The 13,049-nt window shown below is 33.4% G+C and overlaps 1 protein-coding gene across 2 annotated transcripts in view; it reads left to right on the forward strand.

Annotated features, from left to right (window-relative positions):
• Positions 1 to 13,049, forward strand: part of LOC140751506 (protein kinase C-binding protein NELL1) — a 52,112-nt gene that overhangs the window by 2,736 nt on the left and 36,327 nt on the right. The gene's annotated exons all lie outside the window — the stretch shown is intronic.

Genomic DNA, 13,049 nt, shown 5'->3' on the forward strand with positions numbered 1-13,049 from the left:
TAGTTTCTTCGCTTTTGCTTCAAAATTGGATTTGAAAGTATGGTCAGATCAAACTTTCAATCCTAGTATAGCACCCTTCCATCCATCCATCCATCAGCCTTTTGAGGTCCACTGCTGGACATAGGCCTCCCCTAATTGGCGCCACTCCAACCGGTCCCATGCCCTTTGAAGCCAGCGGTTTCCCGCCGTCTTCTTCAGGTCGTCGGTCCACCTGGTCGGGGGGCGGCCTGAACTCCTTTTGCCTACGCGTGGTCGCCACTCGAGGACCTTCCTTCCCCACCGGTTATCGGTCCTCCGAGCGATGTGGCCGGCCCATTGCCACTTCAGCCTGCTAATTTTGAGAGCTATGTCGGTAAGCTTAGTTCGTCTACGGATTTCATCGTTGCGAATCATGTCTCGTAGCGAAATACCAAGCATAGCCCTCTCCATAGCACGCTGAACGACTCTGAGCTTTCGAACTAGGCCTACAGTAAACGACCACGTTTCGCCGTATGTCATCACTGGCAACACACATTGCTCGAATAATTTCGACTTCAGGCACTGAGGAATTTTGGACGAGAAGATACTCCGTAATTTCCCGAACGCAGCCCAGCCGAGTTGGATTCTACCCTAGTGCTAGTATAGCACCCTTAGGGTGGGAATATCAAAAAATCCTCTGTAAGTGTCTTGGACATAAAAGTAACGTATTGACCCAATTTCACGGTTTTATCTTCAGTAGTTTACCGTGAAAATAATTAACAAGTACATCGGTTGTCTCCTCTCATTCAACTTCATTTAAAGTTTAATTTTAATTTCACTTCGATAAATTATTTTATAAATAATTATCAAAGTGTATTTTAAAGATTTTATTACAAATACCGGGTTCTAAACAAACTAAAAGGCATATAATCTTCGTTAAATACTTACTTTTTAAATAAACATGAGTCCTACAAATTTAATCATCTGTAATAAAATATTTCAGATGCTACGATAATATGTATACAAGCGTCAAACACTAAACAAAAAATTTGTTTGTCGATTTGACGGCCACTAATCATTTTAGAAATCAGTCAAAAAACATTCCTGTGGATGTTATTTACTGATATTTTTACACTCGATTGTATTGTACATCAGTGCGTAGATATTTATTACTAATTTACTATCATATTGTTTTTCAAAAATATGTAGTGATACTGATTTTATGAGACATATCATATAGGTCATAAATGATTTAGATTTATAAGGTTAAATAATTACATTACACATTAATGATAATGCCAGTTTAACATAAATGCTGATTGTAGAAAAACAACACGCACAATGTCAATTTTAAACGGAGACATTCTGAATAATATGCCCAGCCGGAGCTTTTTTGCACGATGACAAAAATGCTATAATAATGCACTGAGCGTCTGTCTGCATTACATCATTTAACAAAACTATAATTCTATGCACTGTCTTTTGGCAGACTCTACCCAGACGGTCCGCGTGACGCGCTATAAATCTAAAGTCTTGTAAACAATTTCTTATAAATATTTTGTTATTTGATCGTAAATATCGAAGTGGGGACGATGTGAAATCTCTGAAATGTAGTTTTAATTAGGTACGGCGGAATGTATTACCACTGTAGTCGCCACATCGGTATGTCATGATATGAGTAGGTATTGAATTCTACCCCTGGTGGTCCAAATAATAAGATTTGTCCCACAAACTTCGCTCTAGTGACAAATTTAAATAAAAAATAAATTCATTTATTTGTATTTAAAATATTGTCATCATTCTTTAAACATAAAAAATAGGTCTAATTTTGAACTTTGGACTACTTGAATTTATAAATAACTTGTACATTAATTAGACTGGTTTCACTACATCACCTCAGTCTTGAAAAGTGTAATAAATGTGAATACTAATTTTACGATACATTCAATGTAATATTAAAATGTCTTACGAGCCTGGCAACTGGCCAAACTCACCTGCAAGCGGCGACGTGAACAGCGGTCTGAGCTTTGGCGAAATTCCCACCTTGATTTTTTGGTGAGTAGCCGTTTTACACGTGTATAATGAGCACTTTAATCCAAATATAATGGTGATATATTTTATTATTTTGTTAGTATTGACGTTTATATAAAACGTCACTTCGTTGATTGTGTGATATCAAGCTTAATTTATACGAATACAACTTATACTATAATTATACGAAACTGATTGTGGTGTGCACTTCTGAAACGTAGCTAATTATAATATTATAATTTAGATTAAACTTCCAACACAACCCGGACTAGAATAATAGTAGACAGCACTTCTATGCGCCTTATAAATGTATCATTCGTTGTTTATTCAGTCAGAAGATCAAGCGATTTTTAGGACATGACTAATGTGTCATGATATCTTGTCACATATCTGAAGACATGTTGCAGAATTATACTTGATGGGAAAATATTAAAAGGAATAGGTATATTAAATCATTGATATTAGGAATAGTGCGGTAAAAAATATTTATTACTTTTGAGGCAGATTAAACAAGTGTAGCTTTCGTAGGCGCGCACGTTCGCCCGTCTTACGTAAGCTACGTTTTGCCGCATTGAATTTTTATCGCCTTGCCTCCCGCTTGTCGCATTCGAATTTTATATTCTATTAGCTTTTTCATCAGAAAATATTGCCTTTACGGAGAGAATTTGGTAAAGGAAAAACGGAGGAAAGTTTCTTATCTTTTTTCGACGGCATATACCCTTGCGACTCGCGTGACATTCGTAATACGGGATCAATTACGTGTCACACAGAGAAAATATAATTTCAGGCAATTGAGTGCTTACGGGTATTACAGGAGTGTTTTGGGCAAATCAATCCGGTTTCACTTGATCACTACCTGCCAGACGACGTTTTTACAGAACATAAAGAGGTGGTAATTTTAATACAAATATTTTGATGGACGCCGGAAGTAGGTACACGAATTTAATTTAGGATCTGGACGATATCCATAAGCAATCCTTATATGAGGCCTATATTATAACCGGAAAAAAATAATACATAGTTAAAAATTCGAGGTGATTTCCTCCTAAATTACGTTTATTAATCCGCAAAATTGTATTAAAATAATATTTCAGCACTGAAATAACTTCCTTGTATTATATTCACCAGAGTAAATAAAGATATGATTGAAAATAAAATATGTATTTGCAGTAGGTATATTTTGAAGCTAAACAATCGAAAAGCGATTTAAATCATTCTATTATAACTATTCTATTAATTTTATCATACCTATAAAAAATATTGCTCCGCCTTCATATTTACTGCTAACCCCCTTTGTTTTACTGCCCTTTATAGCTACTGTAGACATATTTGTGTCCTTAATATATCCACATTGTTTGTCTTGATTAAATTTTAAATCTTTTTATCTCAAAGAAAATGGCAGTGTAAATAACTACGCATGAATGGTTAAATCAAACCGTATAAGAATAGTAAATTATGAATTTGCTCAAGACCGGAAACACAAGTATATCCTTAAAGAAATTATATTTATTGTGATTTTTTTGTAATCCAGTTTATCCAATAAAAACAATAATAAATTATCCAATATTTACGAAACAAAGCCCTTAAAAAGCATAGTGATGAGACAAGCAACCAGATAAATACGACAAAAATACAGAAAATATTGTTATGTTGAGTGGAGCCGCGTGTCATATCTGTCAATAGTTCGATAGCACAAGTACTTGTTGTGGACCAGCTTATATTGTTTGCATTTATTTGTTTCAACAAGCTCCGACAGTCTGTTCCCACGATGTGAATGTTCTAGGAAAATATTTAACTAGAAAAAATATTAACCTCACCAATGCAGTCCAAGTTTAGGTATGGTATGAAAAAGTTGCCGGCATTTTAATTGTAACCTAATAATGATATATCCTAATAGTGATGATAGAAATTAATTATCATTTGCTTAAACGGTGAAGAAAAACGCCGTAAGGATACCGGCATATCTGAGAAATTAAAAATAAGTATTCATACGCATGTGAAGTCTACCAATTCGCACTTGTGGATTATGGCTCCTTCTCATATTTCCTGCACAACAAGGTCCGCATGCCCCAATATGCAGACGGAAGCTATTCCGCCACACGGCTGGGTAGTGCTGTCACGCAATAATCTTATTTATGTAAATATCTCAATTATGTAAAAGTTCATTAAAAAAATTCAAGAGGCAAATACAACCTAGGTATGTACCTATATGTATGTGTAGTAGGTACCTGTTATGTCCACAATATGGTAAGATCTTACTATCTATCTGCTATTGGATTATTCTCTTTAAACAGATTTGTGCGATAAGATAACTGCACGTAGGCATGCGATGTGTGGCGCTAGGTACTCGGCTTCCACGAGGAAATTACAAATATTTTGTGGTAAAATTCATAATGTAAATTTGTGGTGATTTTACTTAGGACTTTCAATTTTATTTGGAGTCGAAGATTCTATGTAGAGATATTCCTGAAACAATAAGACTGATTGAAAAGTAACTTACATTTCTTTCCAACACTCGTAGAAACCTAATCTTCGAAGTGTTTTTAAAACGTATTGCCATATTTACAGAAATATCTATAGCGTGCATCTACCCCGTATTACCCTATTACGTTCGTTTTCATTTTCTGAGACAGATAGCTCGAGGGTTATTTACCTTTTGTAACTTGAACATCCCGCTTGTTTTCCAAATAGTACGTCATCTAAACTTCGAAGAAAGTAAAATTGGAGTTCAGCGCCCGACTGTATAATATTGAAGTAATAAGGTGGATACGGGCTCGCGTGTCGCCCGCCCTCGCCGCTCGTCTAGGACCTTTATAATGGTATTTCAAAGGAGCAACGTTATACCATTTATTTTTCCCTTCGACATTTCATACGTATTTAAGTCACTTACAGTAAACAAACTTAAAAATTGAATGGCTTCACAGTTTTTTTAGTTACTTGTACATGCTCTACGTTTTCGCGTGTATAATTTTAAACTCTAACAGTTGCCATGAATCCACCTTTTAGTACCTAATAATAATTACAGCACTATGATTAAAAAATCCTCGTCGCAAACTTGTTGTTATTAATGAGAGCTCTTGAACAAGGAACAAGGAGAGGTCCGAAACTAATTAAGTGTATCGTAAAATAAATTTAAGTTAAGCTACTAATTTCATCAAGAGAAAGGTAACTTAACTAACTTTATAAACTTGTTAGATACTCTATAATCTTGTTGGTTAACTTCTAATATCTTGTTGGACATTCCTGTATTTTATTTGAGACAGAAAACTTATGAACATTAGAGAATTATAAGAGTCCGATTTCATTATCTGCAGGCCCTAGATTTAAACCTTGTCTTGTTTTTGGTATAAAGTATTACCTAAGAAAAGTATTTTATTACACAAAAAATATATTCTAAATTGAATATTTTTATATAAATCGACCAGTGAAGTGCTGTATCTATGATGATAATTTTATACTAAAACTTCGATTATTTATTTTAAGCGAGTATTAGAAGAATCATATCCGAAGAACGTAGTCTGTTATTAAGACGGCAGAAGTGAAATTGCACATTGCACCCTAAATCTTTTTATTTCCCCTCAGTTTGATAAACTGCCCCATTCTTACATCCCCTCTCATAAAATGCTTTTAAATTGATATTTGGCGGTGTAAAGGCTCCAGACGGTATTGTCCGTTCATAACAACGTTAGTCTTGAGGGCGAACAATAATTATAAAATAATATAAAGTAAACCTACAAAGAGTTTAAAAATCGTTACGAGACGTTGTTTAATATATTAAAAGGATTAAGGATTTTGCACATTTTTTATATTTGTTGAATGAATTCCTACCTGACTTATTTGTCAATCAATGTCCGATAGGTCTTCAGTCCCTTAAAAGAGTAATGAGAAACCTTATAGTGATACTGTCGCTTGTAGTGTTACATTATGATTATGAATAATTATTCCACACAGTTAAAAATGTAGAACTATAAGGAAACCGTGAGAGTGCTTATACATATTTGAAACTCGGTGTTAAATTCTTCTCTCAGAACAGTCGAAAATTAAGAAAAAAAAATATATTAAGGCTGTAATTTCCAAGTTTCATTTCAGTTTATAAAAAATATATATATCTATATGTTTTATTTTTCTCTACAGACAGGATTATAGATTAATGTGTTACTTGTGTCGTCAAACTTGAGATTCACTTTTTATAAGCTCGATGTAACTTGATACTTTTTTGATAAACCAGAAATTGATGATTATTAGACATATTAACGCCATAAAACCTACAACTAATTAAATTCGATTTTCTCTGTGTTAAAAGCGTAGATTTCATAATATCATCAAGAAATTTAGATTTAGTTAAAAAATAGTTCTTAGCTTATAAAAACTTTCTTAACAAACGCTTTTGTGTGACAAATTACATTGGTATAAGTAATTTCCAACTTTGTAAAAGTTTCTAAATTCGCTTAAACTTTAGTCGTTGAGCCCTAACTTGCGTCGTACACGTTGTGAGATACCTTAAGGTATCGTTATTTATTTACGAGAGCGTAACCCAATTTCGGGACGGAAGTTTTACTGTGCTTAGTACATCACGATTGACGTTCCACTATTTACGGGTCACGCAACACACTAAAACTGGCAATCGATCACAACCGAACCTTGTACACTTTTACACATATTGTAGGTATATATCTGTACATTTTTACCTATCAATCAAAAAACTATACAAGACGTTGTAGAGGAAAATATAACCATAATATAAGCGATGTGTATGGAATAATCTCCACTTTGAATGTTCTTGGAAAAAAGCATTATTTAAAGAGGCTAAAAAAGCTTTCTATGGCGTGAAACATACTTATAGTTCTCCTTTTGAAGTTAGGTGGTACTTCAAAAGAACCACTAATAATATTTTGCCGCATAGCAACATTCGTTAACATTATATGTTATTGTAATTATTAAATTTATGTTATACCTTGTGATAAGGATTATTTGGATATCAGAGATATCCTCTTTGCTCGGGCAGTCTCAAGGAGGTAAATACCGCCTGGATTATCCGTCTTAACTCTTATTGCATAAGCAGGACGGAAGAAGGAATACCTAAGAAATATTATTATATGTATCAAAGCTTTTTTACGACATTTACATTTTTTTTATTTTTAATATGCGTTAATCGAACATTCCCTTAAAATGTTTCCCTTTTTATAACTATTGGTTATTGTTATGCATTAAAGTTGTATAAGGATTTTTATTACACCTATAATATTTCTCCATTTACGGAACGATACAAAGAATAATATAGCTGGTAATAAAAACAATATTCAAATTGATGCAGACACGTCCCCTGAAAACATTTTTATTCAAGCCTTGGCATTGACACTGATTAGTTTTGCGGAACCGAAAATAAATAAAACATGCCTAAGCGGTATATATTTTCCATTCAACTTCCATGAAAAACTGTCGAGAATAAATTTTCCTTGTTTTCTGCGGTTACCTGTTCGTGGACTGATTTGAATTTCTATTTTTCAAATGTAATGAATGTACGTTTTATTTATGATTGATGACGACATTCTAAATATTTTACGTAATAGCCAGTTTACGTAAGTATTCTATTCTATGATGTCTAGGTATACCTAATCGCCCTTATTAATAAATGTGGATTAGAGCAAGCGTAACTTTAAAACTAGTCGTAATTAAAGTTTATCCAAATTCAGTATTAATGAACACGTTGTAGGGAGGGAGTAAGCTACTCCGAGTTTAATCTCGGCGTAAAAGTTAGTCCGCGTCACTACCTAGTTTAAGGATGGTTTAAGGATGAAATAAACGTATAAGTCCGATTCATAATTAGGTGTCCAAAATGTAAACAAAGAAATGTCATTGTCAAAATACGATTTACAGGTATTGAAAACTCTAACAAATTAACAAGAAACGAAAACTTTCACAAACTTAACAAAAAAACAAAAACTTAATAACTGCACACAATTTAAAAAAAGCGCTATGAAAACTAGAAAACATTCGAGTTCAACCACGATCACGATAATGAATAATATCAACTACGAAACTTAAAAATGGCAGCACAAAAAATGTTTTAGATCCCGATTGTATTACCATTATCACAAATTAATTTACTATCATAAATCTTGTTTTTTATTATTATTACTGTATGAAATGAAATTGGGTTAATATAAATATTGGAAACTGTGAATTGATTTTACGTTGTATTAATTTAATATTGTCAAAAATAAGAAAGTACCATTTGAAACATATTTTCTTGATAGGACAACACCTTTGTTTACATTTTGGACACCTAATTATGAATCGGACTATAGATCAATGGTAATTGACATGACATTTGTCATAGTAATATGTATTGTTATATTAATTTGCATTCAAGTCGATAAAAAAACACCTTTTGATGACTTCTTCTCATGCTTCGCTTATTTTCTATTATTTCCGTATACTCTTTTAGCACAGAACGAAATAATTGCTGAAAGAATATATTTTTTTATAAAGATCAAGTCATTAACAAATAAGGTCCACGAAATAACTATCGATACGAATTACCGTTTCTTCTTCATCCCAGTTAATTGAGCGAGTTGGTTTTTAGTTAATTTTCGTTGCAGTTAGTTTATTTCTTTTGTATTTCAAATAAAAACACAAACCGCTAGTAACGAGTTTAGACATTTGATTTTATTGAACTCTTGAAAGCTGTCGAGTTTGAATTTATCAATCTCAAAATATACGCTGTCACTGTCTTTTTGATGTGAAACATCTATAGCCGCACGTAAAACCGATTTCTGGCGTGGCGACGCATGCCGTACGCATGCCACGCTATACGATGGTATATATATACAGTCTATATGCAGTAGTGTGTACGGTGTGGCGACGCGTCGCCATGCGCAATAGAATTCAATAAATAGTCATCGTTATCTGGAAAAAAATCGTAATATTTTATTTTATCATTATGACATATTTAGTTCCTATCACAATATGTTCTTTTCTGCATATTACTTTTACAAAATAATGTCGATGTTTCACATCTGCCAGGCGTCCCGTGACGGCTCACATTTTTTTTTATACGTGAATTCATTCATTGACTCATTTTTTTTACTTTTAAAATTTGAGTGTTGCTATATTTTATTCAATAAACCCAGACTAAGAAATTAATAGTTATTCCGAGGTTACTCCATGTTTATTAATGACATTGTTATAACGAAGTTAATACTTTACTCTAGGTGTAACTAGTCCAGGTTTAACTATGGATTAAGGTTGGAATAAGCGTTTTTTTAATAATAAGGCCGGATAAGTTTAAGAAAATACCCTTATTTACCTAGATACGTAGCTACTACTACCATGTAGTTCGTCTGATAGTAAGAGGCCACTGCCACCCATAGATATGCATTAATCCTACCTAAGGTGCTATTTAGCCAAGGTATAGATGCGTGCCCCTCATGAGTAAGTAACGTAAGTGTAACTTCCTTACCACATTAATAGTGGTATAACAATTGTGTAATATTTCGACAAAATAGATTACACATATAACTGCGGCTGGCTACATCTTACCCCCACTCGAGAGCTCGTAGCGCGTAGCGTGATTGTAACGAGTGGGAGGGCATCACAGCATTAGTCACATTCTGTAGCGCCGCTGAGGGCGCGTCCATATATTACGGTCAATTAGCCATAATCGCTTCCACCGTGACATTTACGAATTGTCACATCGCTTATTTGTTGAGTTGCGTAATATATTGCTAATTCATTAACTATTTAAGTTCTGAAGAAAGTTCAAGGTTCGAAGTTTGAAGGGTACCCTTACCATGAGTTTTTACGTTTTGACAAATTTGACTGTTTTGGTATTTGTTTACGTATTGGCATACTATTTCCAAGTTCTGACACAATCCGCTAGGGGCGCTGATTGGAAATTGTATGGGCAAATACGTAAACAAAAACCAAAACAGTCATATTTGCCAAAACGTAAAAACTCTTGGTTAGGGTACTGTTAACGGCCTGTAAAAGAAAAGACCCCCCCGCGTTTAATCCATAGTTCTGCGAAATATTAATAGTAAATGAAACAATGTAACCTATTAGATGATAACTCTGCTGCCATCAAATATTTATAGCCGTTCTAAGTCTTATTTTTAAGATTCGATATTGATCATCATTGTATTACTATATTAAAATATTATTTCTATTCTAGAAACAAAATACAGCAGAGGAGAGGTTTCACAGAAAGAGCTCTCTCTCTTTCTTTTAAATACACGCTTATTTCCAAATAAACTTAGATAAGCACAGAATAAAATGAATTAACTTGTTCAAGACACCTAACCTGGCACTTAAAGTGGATAAAGTTGTGCAGCTCCTTGCAAGTAGAGATGAAGTGGGTGCTGCAGGTGTCGCATCGAGCGCAATGCGGCGCTCCTACGAATTCTATTTTGACCTCGTTTCACAGCAATTCATTTAACTATAACAAATAAATCACAACTAAGGAATTTTGCCTTGAGAACTTGACTACGAAACAATCTTAAGATTTTATTTTTTAATTGTATTTATTAAAGCAATATATTAAATTAAATTGCTGTATTGTTTTTAATAGTTCAGAAGTGACTTACGAGTTTAGCCTTTTGCATAGCTTATTTTTTCATATACAACATTGAATGAAACGTTAATCTTCATTCCAATGAATAAATACCTAACGAAATAAGTCGTATTTATATCACTTACCAAATGTATGCATGAGTCTTACATATTCAACTGAATTTAAATGTCTTAAACTACGTCTAGCCTGTTTTATTTGATACTAAGAATATTTGAACTCTTTAAATAAAATATTTTATACAGATAACCGAATTATAGTAACACATAATATCTTCAGTCCTACATCTGTCAAATAACAACCTTCAATTTTTAATACATATAACCGTAATCTTCATCAGTGCATAGTTTTTGTCGTGAGGCGAAAATAATTCCGGATTAAAAGCAATGCAGTGTCCGTTAGAAACAATACGTTGGCTACGCGCTCGTAAATAATCCTCAACCCCTGCAGGGTGCGTTACGACCTACGTCACACGTTGCCCGGCGACCGGACCACGTGCTTCCGAAACCGAGTGTATCGATCCCACCTTACAAACGATACCGAGTACTAACTTAGTCCGGCGTAAATTATGGATACCCACCAACCGCAATTTTCGTCTTTGCTCTACATTCATAAATTATGTCGTACTTGATGACTAGTTTTCTAACTTTGTGTATGTATAATACATATACGTATATACATATACTTTGTGTATGTATAATACACCTACGAGTATAATACATATATGTAATTATCAAGTGTATCAAAATATCTCCATATTCATTTACGAAACTTTTAAATGTTAGAGGGTGATAAAATATTAATGAAGTAACGCTATTAGTAGGTATTTTCTATTAAGTGTTACTGGAATATTAATGGTACTATTAATATTATTTACGTTTAACCTAAAACATAATATTAATATACATAAATTTAATATAAATTAGTTAACGTTTAATCTAGTAATAATATATAATGTAATGTTGAATCTTTGTGAATTAATTGTATTTAATTATATTGATTTTTTTTTAATTGTAATATTTGCATGCTATTAAATTAATATAGCTGAATATGATACTAATGTATATATTGTAAGACCTGTAATGACTGTGTGACTGAATATTCATGGCAAATAAATGGTTAAATGATTAAAAACAACAATCAAGTAGGTATCTATTACAGAAACTTTTACTAGCTAAATTATAAACTACACTTAAAGTTATATAAGCTTAGAAATCTAACAAATATGAAAAATGATAGACGAACTCAGCAATGGTTCTGCGAAAGAAAAGAAAAAGCATATAATAGGAGCGGGGCTTTCACGATTACCCTACATAAGCGGAGCCAGACAGATATATAAAGATACAGCGCCAGTCGCATTTACAATATTCGCTAGAATTTCTAAAAGTATATATTCAACAAAATGAAGTCTTGCTTACATTGGGCTTTCGCTAAATGAAACGGAGTCATCTCCGGGCGAGTTCAAGGTCAGCTTCCCTATTCCCCGAAGCGTCTGCCTTTTGATATCGCGGTTTCATTATGTAGCCACAGTGAAGAGCGGCATATTACTGTAATATACTCGCTTCCTGACACCGCGGTTTTGAGTTGGGCTAATCAGCTTAAGCATAAAATTTAATCCTCTCTTTCCACGAATTAAACGCGCTAATTGCGTAAATTGGGGTGGCTTCTCGTTGCTCTCAAAGTTACTGAAGTAATTCCTTGAAAGCAGTTAATTTAGTATGTAGTAACTTTTTATTATGCGTAATTAAAAATTATAGTCTACTTCAAATTATAAATAAAATTAAGCTTATACTGTGCTATGATATAATATTGTAAATTCAAATTAGGTTCCTAAAGAATCTTTATCTCTATTTATTTCATAACAATTTTCGTATATTCCTTTTTCTAATCACAAAGTAAGTAGAATGAGTAAATAAAATTGATATCTATATGGTTTTAGTACATGATCTAGTGAGTTTCCAGCTATCTACTTTGTGTAGTGGGGAGCGTCTAAGTCGGAAAAGCTGGTAAGTCGGCTTAGCATTTGTGATTCATATTTGCCATCAGCGATTCTCGTACTATTCTATGTCGCGATGAAATATTTGATGTTCTAAATCTTTTCACCTCTCTTTTGATGTTACGAGTAGGTGTATAGTAATAGGTAGGATGTAAGCTCTACGTATTGAGGACTATCGTGGCACAATTGTCAATATGTCAACCCATTATTATCAAAGCGCAAACAACCCTACTATAGACAACATATTATATAAAAAATTATTCATATAATATTAAAGTTATTTGAAAACAGTTAACATTAAAGCGAAAATATCTATAAAGGACAATGCCCACGAAAGTATGGACCGCCGTCCAGAGTTGCATCAAATTGAAACTTGTTGTGGACGACGTATAATTAACCAAACACTACCACCAATAATTATTTTTTAGATCAGCACCCGGGTTCTGAAGTTATTTACCGAAATGTTACATAACCTCAAAATCGAAAATATCCGAC

This window comes from Epargyreus clarus, unplaced genomic scaffold (assembly GCF_041222505.1).
Source record: "Epargyreus clarus isolate Ecla_fem2 unplaced genomic scaffold, WU_Ecla_fem_2.2 ptg000023l, whole genome shotgun sequence".
NCBI lineage: Eukaryota > Metazoa > Arthropoda > Insecta > Lepidoptera > Hesperiidae > Epargyreus > Epargyreus clarus.